Source organism: Talpa occidentalis, unplaced genomic scaffold, assembly GCF_014898055.3.
Source record: "Talpa occidentalis isolate TD23 unplaced genomic scaffold, MPIMG_talOcc4v2.1 talOcc4.7, whole genome shotgun sequence".
Lineage (NCBI taxonomy): Eukaryota > Metazoa > Chordata > Mammalia > Eulipotyphla > Talpidae > Talpa > Talpa occidentalis.
Window position 1 is genome coordinate 97405462 of NW_023605083.1, and position 15499 is coordinate 97420960.

Here is a 15499-nt window from a genome sequence, read left to right on the forward strand (position 1 = left end):
TAACACCTTATGCCACCAGGGAGGCCCCCTCTTTAGAGACTTATTTCTGGTCAAAGGGGTGCCGTGCACAGGTGGCAGGAAAGAGTGTAGGGTGACAGACGTGCCACCTGATGAGGGGGTGTGCTGCCAAACAAACAAGAAGCACTGAGATGCTAGCTGCATATTTGGATCCCCCAGAGGACTTAAAAAAAAAACAGTCTACCTTGAACCAATTCAGTGAGATTCTCTTGTGTGACCTGGACATCTGTATTTTAAATTAATCTTTCAAAGTGTAGTCAATTTCTGACTCAGATGATGATCCACTCAGATCACTGGTGAATCCTTCTGGTAAGCAATCCTCCATTACAGGTGATGGGCTAACCCTGCAGAATCCACCACAAACATTTCACACCAGAGACATATATAAAATTGAGGGTAACTCACCCATAGGACTTGTGACTTAGTAGATACTTAAAACCTGCAAGTGGGTACCTTTGATAGTCCTCCTCAGACTTTTTTTTTTTTTAATAAATGACAATGGTCAGGTTTTTGTTTGTTTGTTTGTTTGTTTAAAAAGATTTATTTATTTATTTATACAAGCACTGGGTACAGTCAGAACCGCAGGAGGGTGAGAGAATTCACCAGAGCCAGAGCTGAGAGCAGAACAGGCAGACTGACGAAATACACTGCTGAGGGGAGCAGGGGGCGGCAGGAGAGGTCTGCGCGCCATGTGGGACCCTTGCCCGGTGGCCGGGAATCGAACCGGCGCTGCAGAGGCTGCGGGCGCTTCGCAACCCAGCGCTCAACCACTGTGCCACTGGGGAGGCCCCTCCTCAGACTTTTATTAGATAAGTCATCTCACCTCACTTAGCCTCACTTTCCTCATCTGCAGAATGGAACAAGAGTCCTCCTTTGGGTGCGTGGAAGAGTCAAATCATATACTGGGGCCTATTGTGTGATTATACTAAGCAGCCAGTAATGAACTGATATGCCTCTGTGATTTGGGGGGAGCTTGGGGCTCAGGGACTATGTAGGAAAGCAGCACCCCACATCTCCACTGCTTGGCCATCCTGCCAGGGGCAGGGTGTCTGCTCAGTAGAACAAGAAGTGCTTCCCCTTATCTGCTCTGTCCCACTCTTGATACTATACCCCTGTGGTCCCTGGACATTGATGGGGTTCCTGGAGGCAGTGCAATAACCAGGTTTGAAGGCGCCAGGACCTAGTCTTTCATGGTGTGTGTGCTTAAGCTCTTTGCAGGGGCATCTGTTGCTCTGGGGTCTGTCTGCAGAGAAGACCAGTCACTCACACCTTCCGTACAAGGACAGTTGGAAATGCACCACGCTGTACCTGGATTTCATATTCGGTGGTTGAAATGGCTCTGGCATTTGGCTTCAGATCCAGTTCCAAAGACAGTAAAACTTACCTGGCAGGCAAGCAGCTTGTTATAAAACAGCCGTGGATAGCACCTCTTCACAACCACCTTCCCCAGTGGCTTAGGGCCATTTGTGAGTGGATAGGCACGTGGGCGTGTGAAAGGGCAGAGCACACATAAACGTCTGCTCTCCTCAGAGCCTAGCCTCCTCTCTCAGGTCTCCCAGCCTGCTCCTGTATCCACTCTGCTCTGAAAAAATGGCAAGTCACAGGGCAGTGTGAGTCCAGTGGCACTGGTCACCTTTGCACTCACAGCACCTCTGCAAGGATAGACCAGCTCCTGCACAGTCAGGCTCACACGAGGCAGGGGTGGGAGTCGGCAGCCTCCTCAGGACCCCAGCAGGGGGACCGCACCCTGTGGACCTCCTGTCCAGGAGACTCAGTGAGGAGATAGATTTAGGAGTGGAGTCAAGAGAGAGACTGGGGGCCAGACAGGAAGGGCAGGAGCATGTCATCTAGCTGCCAGTCTCCGCAAAGCTCAGCGAGATCCCACGGGACAGGTCATGACAGGCTGCCGGGAGCTCTGCTATTATTTCATTTCTCAGGCTTGTGTGCTGGGGGCAGGAAAAATGCCCAGAGAACAGCGAGCCGGCGTGAGCCTCTCCTGCAGGGGATGGTATTAAAATCTTCAGAGGCTGGAGAGCTCAGTAAGGAGTAGCCAAAAAAGAAAAGACAGAGCAGGGAACAGAACAGGCAGGCTAACTGAAATACACTGCTGAGGGAGCAGCCAGCGAGTCAGGAGAGGCCTGCTGTGCCATGTGGGTAGTTCCCTGGCCAAGGATCGAACTCGTGCTGCAGTGGCTGCAGAAAGCGTCATAGTGCTGCATCTTAACCTTATGCCACCAGTAGAAAACTTCTGCAAAAGTCTGGGAATTGAGACTGGGGAGTCTTGTGGCAGGACATGACTCCCTCATCATAAACAACTATGTGTGTATGGTGGGAAAAGCCCAGCTTTTAAAAAACACATGTTAATACAGGTGCTAGAAATTAGCAGAATCTGATTGTCCATACCTAAAGTCTTTTTCCTTTTTTTCAGATGATTTTGTCTTTAAAAAAAAAATTAATCTCCTATCTTGTTTAGTCTGCATGAAACTCAGATACTTCCTAATTTCACTAGTGTTCATTTTAGGGCTAAAAGGATGACTGCTTACATGGAGAGCTGAAGGAATGTTCTGAGAGACTCTTATTTCCTGGAGGAAATTTATTTTTTTTCATGCCTTGCTGGATCCTTTCTCTCTCTTTGCAGGAAAGATCACATTAGCAACCTATCAGTGACCATGCAATGCTCAGGGCAACAGGGTTAAAGACTTTGGAATGAAATACTTTGAGGATATTCTAGAATTGTTGAGAAATTAGGTCTTCACCACTTTGTTCATCTTCCTCCCTCCCCCTTCTCCCTGGACCCTTCCCGCTTTTCATGCCACAGGCAACACCCTCTTCTTATTATTGGGTATTGAGTACCAAGCAGAAAAACAGTCTAGTTATTATTTAGCTCATGCCTTGAATCTAATACACTGACCCTGCTTCCTTCCAAAAAGTGGTCACGCTTTCTGTGATAAACCTGGGATCCTTCCTCAAATTGGATGTGTCCCTGGTGCCTGGTCATTTTGTTTTAAAAAAAAATGTATCTTAAATTACTGTTTAAATGAACAGTTATTGTGTTTGCTAAACCACTCCTCTTCATTTTCTGGTATAATCCCATTTTTCCATCAGAAGTAAGTTACTCAATCAGTTCTTCCAGTGTCACCAGCCAATGTTCCCTGTGACAGGACGAAGGAGGCTGTTCCACACTCAGCAGCATCAATTGTCAGGAAAGGACAGGAGACCTTACAACTGATACCCAATGGTACTCTAATTTATTAACAATGTAAAGTCTATTTTTCATAGTTTTGACATCCTAATAAGGATAAACAAGTAATATATGATCGAAGCCTAGATATGTTTCTAGAAGTTGAGAACAAACTGCTAAGAAAGGCCTTTGTATTTTATTTATTTATTTATGTTTGCTTTTTTTCCTGATAACATGTTGTCCTGAATTTTTGTCTTCTCCCAGGAGATTCCAAAATAGAGATTCAGGGTAAGTCAGAAAGAAGCAGCATTCAGATCAACTCTAGATTTAAACATCAAGATTAGATGAAGTGTTGATAAATGTCAAATATGTAAATGATAAGAAGGTGCCTAACTCATTCCCCAGCATAACCATAAAGTGCATCTCTAATTAAAATTGACATTTACCAGTTGCTTTAAAAAAAAAAAAATCCCTAAGGAACCATGTGGAAAAGCTCATGGTTGTTGAGACTGGCACATGTTGACATGACTTCCTCAAATTTGAGGGGGGGGCAAGGCCTCAGAATAAAAAAAGGTCTTAAAAAGGGAACAAATAAGATTCAAAGTGACTAGATTGTCAGAGCTTTTGGTGGCTGTGTCAATAACCTGCACCATTCTTGACTTCTCTCTCCTGGAATTCCTGTCTTCTTGGTCCTTTGTCATCTGAGAGTATCCATTTCCCTGATTCCTATTGGCTTTCACCTTGATTCCCACACTTCAGATATTCTCAAAGTCTCAAGCCTTTGCTCACCTTTGTGCAGGTTTTCCTTGGGAAAACTCTTTTAATCCTTCAGCCATTTCCTTAATTTCCTTGGCTTAGAAATCCATCTTTCACCAAAATCTCATTTCTGTTTTCTATTCCAGATATCTTTAAGATGGTTCTCATTGGATATGGTCTGCTCTACCATCAGACATTACCCCCAACACGAACTTGGAAATTAGATTGGTTTCAATTAATGTTGTGAAATTGATACATAATGAATCCAATCGGTCAGAGAGCTGCTAAGAAAGAGAAGCAGAAGGACCCCAGGCATTTTCCTTTAACCCATTTGTCTAGGGCAAAATGTGTCACTCTGAAAGAGATGTGTGGTGGTTCCAGTGAAGTACAGAGAGGACTGGTGTCCCTAAAGACCTTTGGCACAGGCTCAGAGGGAGACAGGGTGGTAGCATGTGACTTCCATGCCCATTGGAAACCCATGTTATCATGGAGACATCTTGCATCAGGCATTCTTAGCCTGCTCATTAAAGAGTAACTTTAGCTACATCTTCTTTTGATTTCCTTCCCAAAGAGAAGATTTGTGATTATGAATTGGCTTCATGTGGAGGTTTGCCTATAAGGAAGGAATGTGTTGGTCCTGCTGAGAGGCGTATTCCAGGCAGGTGACATCTCTCATAAATTATTGTTAGACACTGGTTTTATAAGTTAGTCTTTTGAACTTGATTAATGCATTTGCTCCACAGTCCCAATGCTGAAAGAACATGTTTCTGAACCTGCAAGGCTGGAAGCCAAACTTTGAACATAGTAAAGTCACCAGGTAATGCCACCTGACAAAGCTTCATTGGAGATTGCCACTCTGCATGCCACAGACAATGCTTTGACCTCAACAAATATTTTCCCTTTGAACATCTATAGATGTCTTATGTTTGCTATGTGTCAGATGTCTTTCATTAGAGAAACACTCAGTAAATTCAGATTGACTTGAACTTGACTCAACCTGTTAGTGATGGAAGGTTTTTCCTATACCAGTTTCCCAATTTTCCCATTTCTATCAAGAGTACCAAGGACTTTTACCATAAACTGAGCTCAGAGGTTCAGCAACATTAATCTCAACTGCATCATTCCTTTTAGGTCAGAAAATGTGTCCTGCAGATTTTTTTAACTCCTTGACTATTCCATTTCTCTCTTTCCACCATCCTGTACCTAATGCTGGATCTCACTAGTTTCTGCTGGAGTAAATGCAGTGGCCTCCTAACCACCACTTTTGCCTCTAATGTCATTTCTTATCTCCTTCATCTGGCATATCTTTTATAGTTAACATTGCCAATTAGCTCACAATCCCCTCATAAGCATAGTCCAACATCACTTATACATTTTATCTTCATTGCTCAAATACTTACCTAACACTTACTGTCGTGTAGTCTATCAGTTATCTGTTGCTGAGTAACAAGCCATCCCAAATTTTCATGCTTAAAACAATAGTCATTTGTTTTACTTACGAAACTACAATTTGGGAAGAGCTATGTGGAGACAACTAGTACATCCTAAAAGTAGCATCCACTGGAAAAAGTTAACTAGGGGGTAGAGAATCTGAGTTCAAGATGGTGCAATCACATAATTGACAAGATGGTCTGGCCCAGGATTGTGGGATGAGGGTCTCTTTGGATCTACACACTGTTTGGACCACTTCAGAGCATGGCAGTTGGGTTGGGTTCTGCATCCCATGAGAACTGAGAGGAAAATGTATCGTATTGGATGACCTAACTTCAAAAGTCAAATAGTGTCACTTCTACTGTAGTCACAAGGTCACCTAGATTCAAGTAGCAGGAACATAGACACCATCAGTCAATGATGATACCAAGATGTGTTAAATCACACTGCAGAAAAATCATGTGGGACGGGAAATATTGCAGTCATATCTTTGCTTTTGAAAGTGCAATCCTGCCCATGTAGGGGTGACTGGGTTAGGAGAAGAGCCAAATGACACTTTAAGCAAGATACCATGTAATCACATTCTCAGATCTTGGACTTTTCCATCTCATCTTAGAGCTGAAAAAAAAAAAAAAACCAAGACAAAAGTAGTGACTTTCCCAAGTCATGGTTACTGGCAGAGCTGGGACTAACTGGCAGAATTTTATCCAGTAGGTGTTGATGAGGGCTAGTAAATGTATATGTTTAATAAGTAGCCAAGATAATGCTTACATACAGGCCACTTTAGGAAATAGCTTACTGCTCACCGGACTTGAAGTTACAGAACGACACATGGATGTTTGTTACCAGAAATTTAGAAGGGTGTGGTTGCATAGCCTGACTAGTTAAGGCCCTCTCCAAATGCAAGCCATTATTATTAGTCCATAGCCTGGGTGCACAAACTAATCTCCCTGGATAATTAGGAGAATGAGGAGTCAAGTTCCCCATCCTGCCCTCGAGAAACAAGAATCAGGCACTGACTTGTTGGGGATAATTTAATCCATGCTGGTGTACTGGCTTGCTGCCTTCCCCCTCAAATAATGCAAGATGAAACTAACCTGTTGCCACAAGCAGAAGGTGTTCAGGTACCAGCTGCAACTGTGAACTGGCAGAGGCAAGAGCGCCCTTCATTATGCAATTATCCATAATTAGGTGCTCATTACTACTTTATCATCGGGGAGCCAGCGCCCACCTGTGCAGGGCTGTCGTGGGGACTGGCAAACAAGTGGAACAGAGCCTTGCTTGTTCTCTAGGAACGTGACAGCTAAAATCGGTGGTTCCAACCTGCTCATGGGTGAGGCCACACTGACATGCAGACAGATGCAGACACACAGAAGCCAACTATGCAAATTATACAGATGTCACAATCCTGTGTTCCTTTCAGGCTTGGTTTGTGATAGAGGGATGATACCGAATGAGGCTGGAAGAGGGAATGGCTACTTTATCCTTATCCTCAGAGGGTGGAAAATAGTCTCTATTCAGAGCAAGTGTCCTTAAGTTAGAAGTGAAGATTGCAAGGATTTATAGGCAGAGATTCCATCCAGTAAATCAAGTGCCTTGAAAGTGCTTTTACCAAAGTAAAAATATTTTGGTTACTTGTGTCCCCCCAAATGATTAATGGTATGCAGAATAACCCATTCTTCCCTTCCAGAAAGAAAGATGTTTAAGAGTAAAAGTATTGACTTATCTATTAAAATATATTGGCAAATGCTAGTAGTTAAAGGACTCTGGTGCCAACACAAATAAACACAAGTACTTTTAATTGACAAGTTCAGAACTAGCCTCAAAATAAGCAGGGTTTCTGGAATTAGTGGTAATGGTTACACAACTCTGACTATACTAAAAGCCACTCAATTTTATGCTAGCTACACATATATAAATATGAATTAAGGCTATCATGAAAGTGTCACTTTTGAATAATTTCATTGATGATGTTGGTTGAAATAGATTGATACTGAGGGAAAAAATGTAACATACTTTACTTATTACACCAAATTGACTGAAAATCTAAATGCTGAAAAGAATCAACCCTTAAGTATGGAGACAACTTGAGCAAACAATTTTTTGATTGTCTTGCTGTGGAAGGGCCTTTTAAAACATGGAAATCCTCCAAACCAAAATTGACAAGTTTAACCACATATTTTAAAACTCACAGTGCATAGCAAAAACTTTTTGCAATGTCATGTACATCAAGACATATAGGAGAGAAAAAGTTGCAACATGTGAAGGACGCATTTTTGTGATACTCAGAATTCACAAAAATCAATTTTAAAATAATGCAATAGAAAAACAAAAAGGGGCATGAATGAGCTGTGTACAGAAATAAGTATCAATAGTGAGTGAATATATGTCTTCTCATTCATAATTAAAGAAATGCATATTAAATCAAAATTCAACACCAGTATTTACCTTACAGATGGGCAAATGTTAAGATTTATAGTGGATAAATACCATAGTCTCCCAATTCAGAATACCTGGGTTGAAATCCTGGTTTCACCACTACAGCAGCTGAACTTCAGGTAAATTACTCAATTTCTCTGTGTTTTTCCTCCTCTGTGAAACAGAAATAATAGTGCCCAACTCAAAAACTTACAAGAAAGATACCATGAGAACATATAAAAACTTCTAGAACAGAGTCTGGCATGTAAGATTGTAGGGTAAAGAAAATATCAGGCTTTTCTGCCCTTCTGCCATCAGGATAGATGATGGATCCTTGTCCTGAATGCATGCCTGATGGCGGGCACCTGGAATAGGATGTGGGCATAGGTAGATGGGATTCAGCTGAGCTAAGACTGTGCTTTTTTTAAAGGCGGCGTCACGGGGACCCCAGAAGCAGCAGCAGAAGCCGAAGCAGAAGCCGAAAGAGAAGCTGAGAAACAGCAGAACGAACGCCAGAGAGCCCAGATAGAGTAAAGACTTGCTGGGGGCTGGGAGGCCTGCCAGGCTCCCAGCCCCCCAGCCAGCACCCCTGCCTGCCATATGCCTGGTGAACCTCAATATAAGACCTGCAAAAAACCACTGAGGACTCTGACTCCTCCTTTATCTGGTCTGAATGGGATCAGAAAACCTGCTCTGTGTCCAGTCCTGCCTTTACAAAGATGCACTCTATAAATGTTAGACTTACCAATGGCTGTGGAGAAACAGATGCAATCTTGATGTGTTGGGAACACAAACCAGAACAATTTTTTTGGAGGTCAGTTTTAGAAATCTACCCATATTTAAAATTACATACCCTGAGCAATGACTCAGCCATTCCACTAGCAGCATTCAGATACATGGGTCTGTCACATGTGAGCCTCATTCACTGCAGCTTAGTCAGTAACCAGTCACAAAATGGGAAGCTATCATGTCTGTCAATCTGGAAGTGTTTATGGGACTATGATGTCTCTCTCAAAGAGAACAAGATGGTTATGCAAGAGCTGATAGAAAAAAGGTTTCAGATGGAGTTTGAGTGAGACCAAACAATGTGTAGGATTCACATATAGGATGAGGATGAAGCTGTTGATGAAATTTTAAAAGATGTATCTACCTAGATAAACCTTTTCTTTCTTCTTAAAATATTTCAATATGTTTCCCTTCATAATATATACATATGTAAATAACATATACATATTTATTACTAAAGAAAATGAGCCAAACGATATTTCCCTCCTTTCCCTCCCTCACCCAAATGCAAAGAATTAAAACTGTGTGTCTAAAGGTCTGTGCTTTCCTCATATTCTCCTCTGCAAGACAGTATATAACCTGTTTGATTGTCAGACTCATAGAGGATGATTTTACTAGGGAGTCCAAATGGATGGGAAAGAAACCCAGTGCAGAAATTTGAGGGCAGAAGTGGCCAGTCCTAGACATTGGGAAGTTTGCAGGACCCTCCACAGACAGAAACCTAGGCCGGTGAGGGTTTGCAGTTTTTGTGAGCAGTGAAGGGTCACTACTGCTCTCTTGTGCAGAATTCCTAGGGAAGGGCCCTTCTTGGGTGGGATTGGCTGTCACAGTGCCAGGAGCAGATGAGCCGAGGACCAGGGAGGCTACCAGGCTTGTATGGGGCCCGGGAGCCTGCAGTGAGACCAGTCCTCTTGCTTACAATATAAAACAAGGAAACTTGAGTTATGACAACATCAGAGTAAACACGGTGAACTGAAGACCAGAATCTTTTCTCAAAGATTCTGTCCTGTAGAGGGCTCTGAAGACTCCAACAAAGAAGGGGAGCAGGAAGGGCCCCCAAAACATGACTGAAATGTAATGTCCCTGCCACCAAGAAGATGGCTTCAGTTTACAAAAATCCAAGTTTTATAACCAAAGGTAAAGGTTATACTGGTAAACAAACGTGGTCACTGAGGTTTGAGTTTATTTCTGTTTTACATATCTTAAATGCAACATTGCAGAGGAACCGTCATGAGTTCATTCATGTGTGTAACTTTTCTGGAAAGATATACAATGTATAGTGCTTACTTCTGGAGAGACGAACCAAGTGTTAGGAAATGGGAATTTTATTTTATAGTCCCCTGTTCTTTAGGGCATTGATAAATCATCATCATCATAACAATGTGGAATATATCTAATCTGCATAAGTGCGTAGATGAATATATAGAATTTTTAAAGAGACAATCTTAGTTTGGAAAGAAGTGTTACAGGGCTATAAAGTGAAATCCTTGGGGCAGGTGATTTCTCTTCCATGAATTTTGGTGTCATGCGTGGTTGTGAGGTTAAATGAGATGTCTATTCCTGGCATGTGGAAGATGATAAAATGCTGCTAGTCATATTCTGTGAAGCCACAAACAATTGCTAATAGGGTGAGGTCCTACTAGAAGGAGTGGTGAATACTTCATGTGTCTTTTTTCTACTTTTCGGAAAATTGAACACATGGTCTTATCACTATGAGGAGGACAGAGGCAGTTGCATTTTAAGGAAAATTTTTATTATGTCAACATTTGCCCTGACTATTTATTCTGTTTGGGAAACTTGTCCCCTAAATATTCATTCAGGTAATTCCTTCACTTTTAAATATTTGCTATAATGTCGGTTCAACCCACCCTGATCACCTGAATCAAAACTGTAGTGCCTTTGGGATTCCTGATTCCTACCATCCTGTCTAACTTTCATGTCCCTCCAAATGTTTGCATTTCCTTATCACAAATTATCCAAGTTATATTCTATGCTAATTTTTTGTCTTGTCCTCTCTATACACACACACACACACACACACACACACACACACAAATGCTCCCATTGGTCTACAAGCTTCACACAGAAAGGGGATTTTCCTCTGCTCATTAATGAATTCTAAGCACTTATAAATGTATTTAAAATGGCTCATGCTCAAAAATTTGTGGAATAAAGAAAATGATTATTGCTCCCTATACACTCCTATCTGATATTTTTTAATGTTAGAATTTTTCTGCCTGTGTTGCCATTATACAAGAACAATTAGTGATTTCAAACTTATTGTGGCAAAGAGTTCAGATTGACCATAGTGATGGATAGAGCCTAATGTTTTGTCCACACTCCTGTGGACCATAAGTAGTCTGTGTGACTTTGGAAGTCAAAGTCACTTCACCCTGTGGGGTTGCAAGAGAAAACTAAGACCTTTATCTTTATTTTTTTTAAAGATTTTTTTATTTATGCTTACAAGAACAGGGGTACAGGCCAGAGGTGGGGAGGGGGGTGAGAGGACTCACCAGAGACAGAGTGGGAAACAGAACAGGCAGACTGAAATACACTGCTGAGGGGAGCAGCAGGCAAGTCAAGAGAGGTCTGCTGCACCATGTGGGTCACCTCCCTGGAGGGGATCGAACTCGTGCTGCAGTGGCTGCAGATTGCTTTGTAGTGCTGAGACTCAACCCCTTGCACCACCAGGGAGACCCAGACCTTTATCTTTAATATCTCCCACTCAATAGTTCATTATCGAAGTAGAGCTGTCAGGTGCTGGCTATGTTGTTTAGGTGTGTTTATTGAATGAATAAATTGAGATGAGTAGAACAATCATCTTTCCTTGGGAAAGAGAGACACTGGACACCAAAGAATTGATGAGAAGCAATATATGTGGACAGTGGGAACAAAGAGAATGGAGACAGTGAGAATGGGAAAGAGCAAACAATCACTGAAATGGTCAGGCCTTAAAACTCCAGGGTGTTCCATTTGCCCTTTGCCATAAAAATGACAGAGTTGGGTTAAGGATTCTGCACCCTTATTAACCATTAGCATTAACAACAAAGATGAAAGACCTCAAAGGCAATTTTTGTCACTGAGATCTGAATTTATTTCCCTTTGCTGAATCTTAAATTAGTAGTTAACTGATGGCAAGACCAGTATCAAGGAGGTCATGTTTCCAGCCCACATTTCCTAAAGTCATTAGATATCAGCATTTCCCCCCATAAATTTGGAAGTTGAAGTCTGACAAGACTAAGGAGGGAAATCTACACTCAATCACACTATCTTAAGTTTATCTTTTAGAAACAGATGTAGGCTCCTAGCTCATCTCTTGTAACTACCCAACAGAATGCAATATAAGAAGAGAACATATATGGGCGTTTTAGTGGAGACAATCCTTTTAGTTTTTGATCTTTTCCTTTTCCAGAAATACTGACAGTTACTGGAAACCATTATCTACTTACCAGGGTTTAAATGTTGCTTAGATCTCCCAGATTACTTTAAACTTAAGATCCAGTTGAAAAGAGAGAACAAAGGAAGTTTGTTTGTTTGTTCCAAAGAAATTGGGTGAAGTAGTCTTACAAGACCCTGTATTCCATTTCGGTCAAGGAAAGCCCTTTGATTCTACCTCCTGCTTCTAACAGTCTCAGTATAGATAATACTTTTCTAAACAGTCTGTTTATTTTTCTGTCTTTGATAGCATAGCAGTAGTTTCTGGAGGGCAATAGAGATGGGAGATGAATACTAACATTTGTTGAGTGCCAACTGTTTATGGGTACCCTGCTTTTTCATGTATTGCTGCACTTTAATTCTCTCACAACCCTGTTTGGCAGAAATTATTCCCATTTTACCGATTAAACTCTTGCCTACAAGCAGTGCAGTAAACTGATCTGGAGACTCTAATTTCAGAGTCACTGATTTAGACCTTGCCCAAGTCTTTGATATTTCTGCTTGGTATGCCATTATATCTGGCATGGTTTAGTCACTCAACAAATACTTGTTAAGTTTCAACTATATTTTAAGCATAAGCTGGGTTCCAACTGCAGAGGTCATCAACAAGTCCTTCCCTTGATGTGATAAGAGCATTTACTCTATCGAGTAAGACATGTATTAAACATATTTATATGAAAATGTAGGATTTTAAAGTTATGCTAAGTGCTATGAGGAATATTCCAGGGTGTAATGAGACTAAATTAAAAAGAAATTTAATTCAGACCCTCAAAATTAAGAAGTGGGTGTGAAGAGGGATGGCAGGGAGACAAAAGATCTGGCCCAAAGTACAGCTTCTATCGAGGCCCCGAGCAGAAAGGGCATGTGTGAGGAAAGAGAGGCTAGGGTGGCTGGAGACTATTATTAGATTGTTTGGGAGAAAAGGCTATAAAGGAGCAGAAGCCAAATCATGGAAATAATTTTGGACTTTTTCATTAAGTCATTGCAGAGTTATTGGGCAAGTTTAAGCAGAGGAGTATGATTTAACTGATTTGCATTATTTTAGATCATGTGGTTGTTAGAAAATACAGTGGAGAGGGCCTAGGGAGGGTGTGGGGAAACTAGTTATCCAGGTGAGAGATGAATTAAGTTTGGAGAGAACTAACTGTCTCTCCATCTCCCTGTGTGTGTGTGTAAGCATGTTTTGTGTGTACATGTATTCCCAGGCTTTGGATAAATGATGATGGAAAATGTCATCAATGAATCCAGGTTCGAGTGGAAGGATGGGGTGTTACCTGCTGAGATGAATAAGTCAAGGCTGAAGCAGATTTACAAGAGGTTTAAGGGATGATACAGCTCAGAGTTCAGCTCGCAACTTGTGAGGCAGACATGTTTCAGTGAAGCAGTTGGCATATTGGTAGTTGATTGTGTGATTTCTGAAATTCAGAGGAGGGACTGGGCCTGGAGATTTTAATTCGAATTTGACATGTGAACTTGGGAGCCTAGTAATACAGTGTAATGAAGAAAAGTAAGGTTTTGGAGTCAGGGAGACTGGGTTTGGACCCTAGATCCACACGTTGTTGTACAACCTTGAGCAAATTACCTTATTATCTGTGTCTTTCCTCTTTAACATAATGAAGAGTGTGTCAGTATAGGATTTTTACAAAAGGAGACGGATGAACTAATATGTACAAAGAGCTTGATTAGTCTTATTATTAGTTTTATTGTTGCTAGTAATATGAATAATAGTATTTTTTAAATAGAGTATATTTAAATGCAAAATACTGGTAAATTTGTGTACAGAGGGTCTGAAACAAGAAGTAAGACAAGGCCCAGTTTCTAAGGATTGAATAGAATCAAATGAGTCAGAAATATCCAGTAGACACCTAAAAATTTGAAGAAAATTAGGAGGTTGTGATGTCATGAAAACCAAGAGAGTAGAATGTTCTAAAAGTCACTAAGAGCACTAACAGAGATTGAAAAATATCTCCAGTATCAGACACAATACGTTGCTTACAGTGTCCAAGGCAACTTCAGTGGAATGGTGGGGTGCAGGGCTGAATGGAGGGGAAGTGGAGATGGTGTGAATATGTGACTCTAAGAAAAGTCAGGGAGCAGGTCACAATGAGTCATCCAAGTGGGAGAAATGGAAACACATTCGTTGAATGCAATAATTTAGAGGGCGAGAAAAAAGACAGCAGCCAGAAAGGAAGGCTCCACAAGCATGAGAATGAGAGAAATCGAGAGTCACTGAGCAGGGGAAGCAGCTAAAGCAGGTCTCAAATCAAAGGTGAGGAAGGGTTCCACTTTAACTGGAGAGAGAAAATGAGCAGGAGGCGGTTCTATCACGCAGTTCTGGTGATAGAAACTGGTGTTTGGTTGGGATGGAAGTTAAAAGTGTGAATAGCAAAGTTATGAAAACACAAATTGCCAAGAAATGTATAGTGATTCCTGGTCGATTTGTTACTTATGGATGTCAGGAATATCCTGAGCAGGTTTTATTAGGCTCTCTGGGGTCTGGGAATTTCCTGGTTAGGTGAGATGGAAGAACAAAGGCACAGGGATGCATGGAATTTGTAAGATTTCAAGGCCTCCTGGCCCATGTAACTCCTGTGCTGCCGCCAGGTAGGGAAGGCTAAGGAGCTATTCTATAAAAAGATAAGGAGTTTGTTTACTACGGGACAAAGGAGCATAGGGCACAGCACATATAAGTGGGAGGAAATGAAGCTGTGGGGGTTAAGAAGAGGTAACAGCCCAGAGCTGTTGGGAGAGAACAAATAAATGAGTGGGCATCTCACTTTTAGCAACGGGGCTGTGAGGGGTGCGGCATTAATCTCCTTCAGAGTTTCAAATGGATTTGGCTACAAAGTGTCATTTGTTTGGGGGCACTGAGGCCAGGGAAATTCAGAGTATGTGGGTGAAGTCGGAAGCCTAATTTGTAGCTACAGAGGCAGATGTAGAAAGAAGCCCTTGGTGATATGGACTCATACACTCAATTCAAAATATTTAGTACACGGGGTGGGGGGGCCTCTCTGGTGGCACAAGGGGTTAAGACTCAATTTATGAAGCTGTCCACAACCACTGCAGCACAAATTCAATCCCGGGCCAGGGAGCTGACCCACATGGCACAGCAGACCTCTCCTGACTCGCCCACTGCTCCCCTCAGCAGTGTATTTCAGTGGATCTGCCTGTTCTGTTCCCCACTGTGTCTCTGGTGAAACCTCTCACTGCCCCCCAGCTCTTGTATAAATAAATAAAATCTTTTTAAAAAAATTTAAAAAAGGGCCTCCCTGGTGGCGCAGCGGTTGAGCGCTGGGTTGCGAAGCTGCCCGCAGCCTCTGCAGCGCTGGTTCGATCCCCGGCTGCTCCCCAGCCACCAGAGGAGGGTCCCACATGGCGCGCAGACCTCTCCTGCCGCCCGCTGCTCCCCTCAGCATTGTCCTTCGGTCCTTCTGCCTGCTCTGCTCCCCACTCTGGCTCTGGTGAATTCTCTCC

The 15499-nt window shown here is 42.2% G+C and overlaps 1 long non-coding RNA gene across 1 annotated transcript in view; it reads right to left on the minus strand.

Moving 5' to 3' along the window:
* Positions 1-3398: 3398 nt before the first annotated feature.
* The window catches only part of LOC129144825 (uncharacterized), a 35696-nt gene continuing 23595 nt past the window's right edge, over positions 3399-15499 (minus strand). The window contains exons 2-3 of the long non-coding RNA XR_008549525.1: positions 7900-7978; positions 3399-3520 (exon numbers count right to left, since the gene is read on the minus strand). This is a non-coding gene — a long non-coding RNA (uncharacterized LOC129144825). The remainder of the gene's footprint in view (positions 3521-7899; positions 7979-15499) is intronic.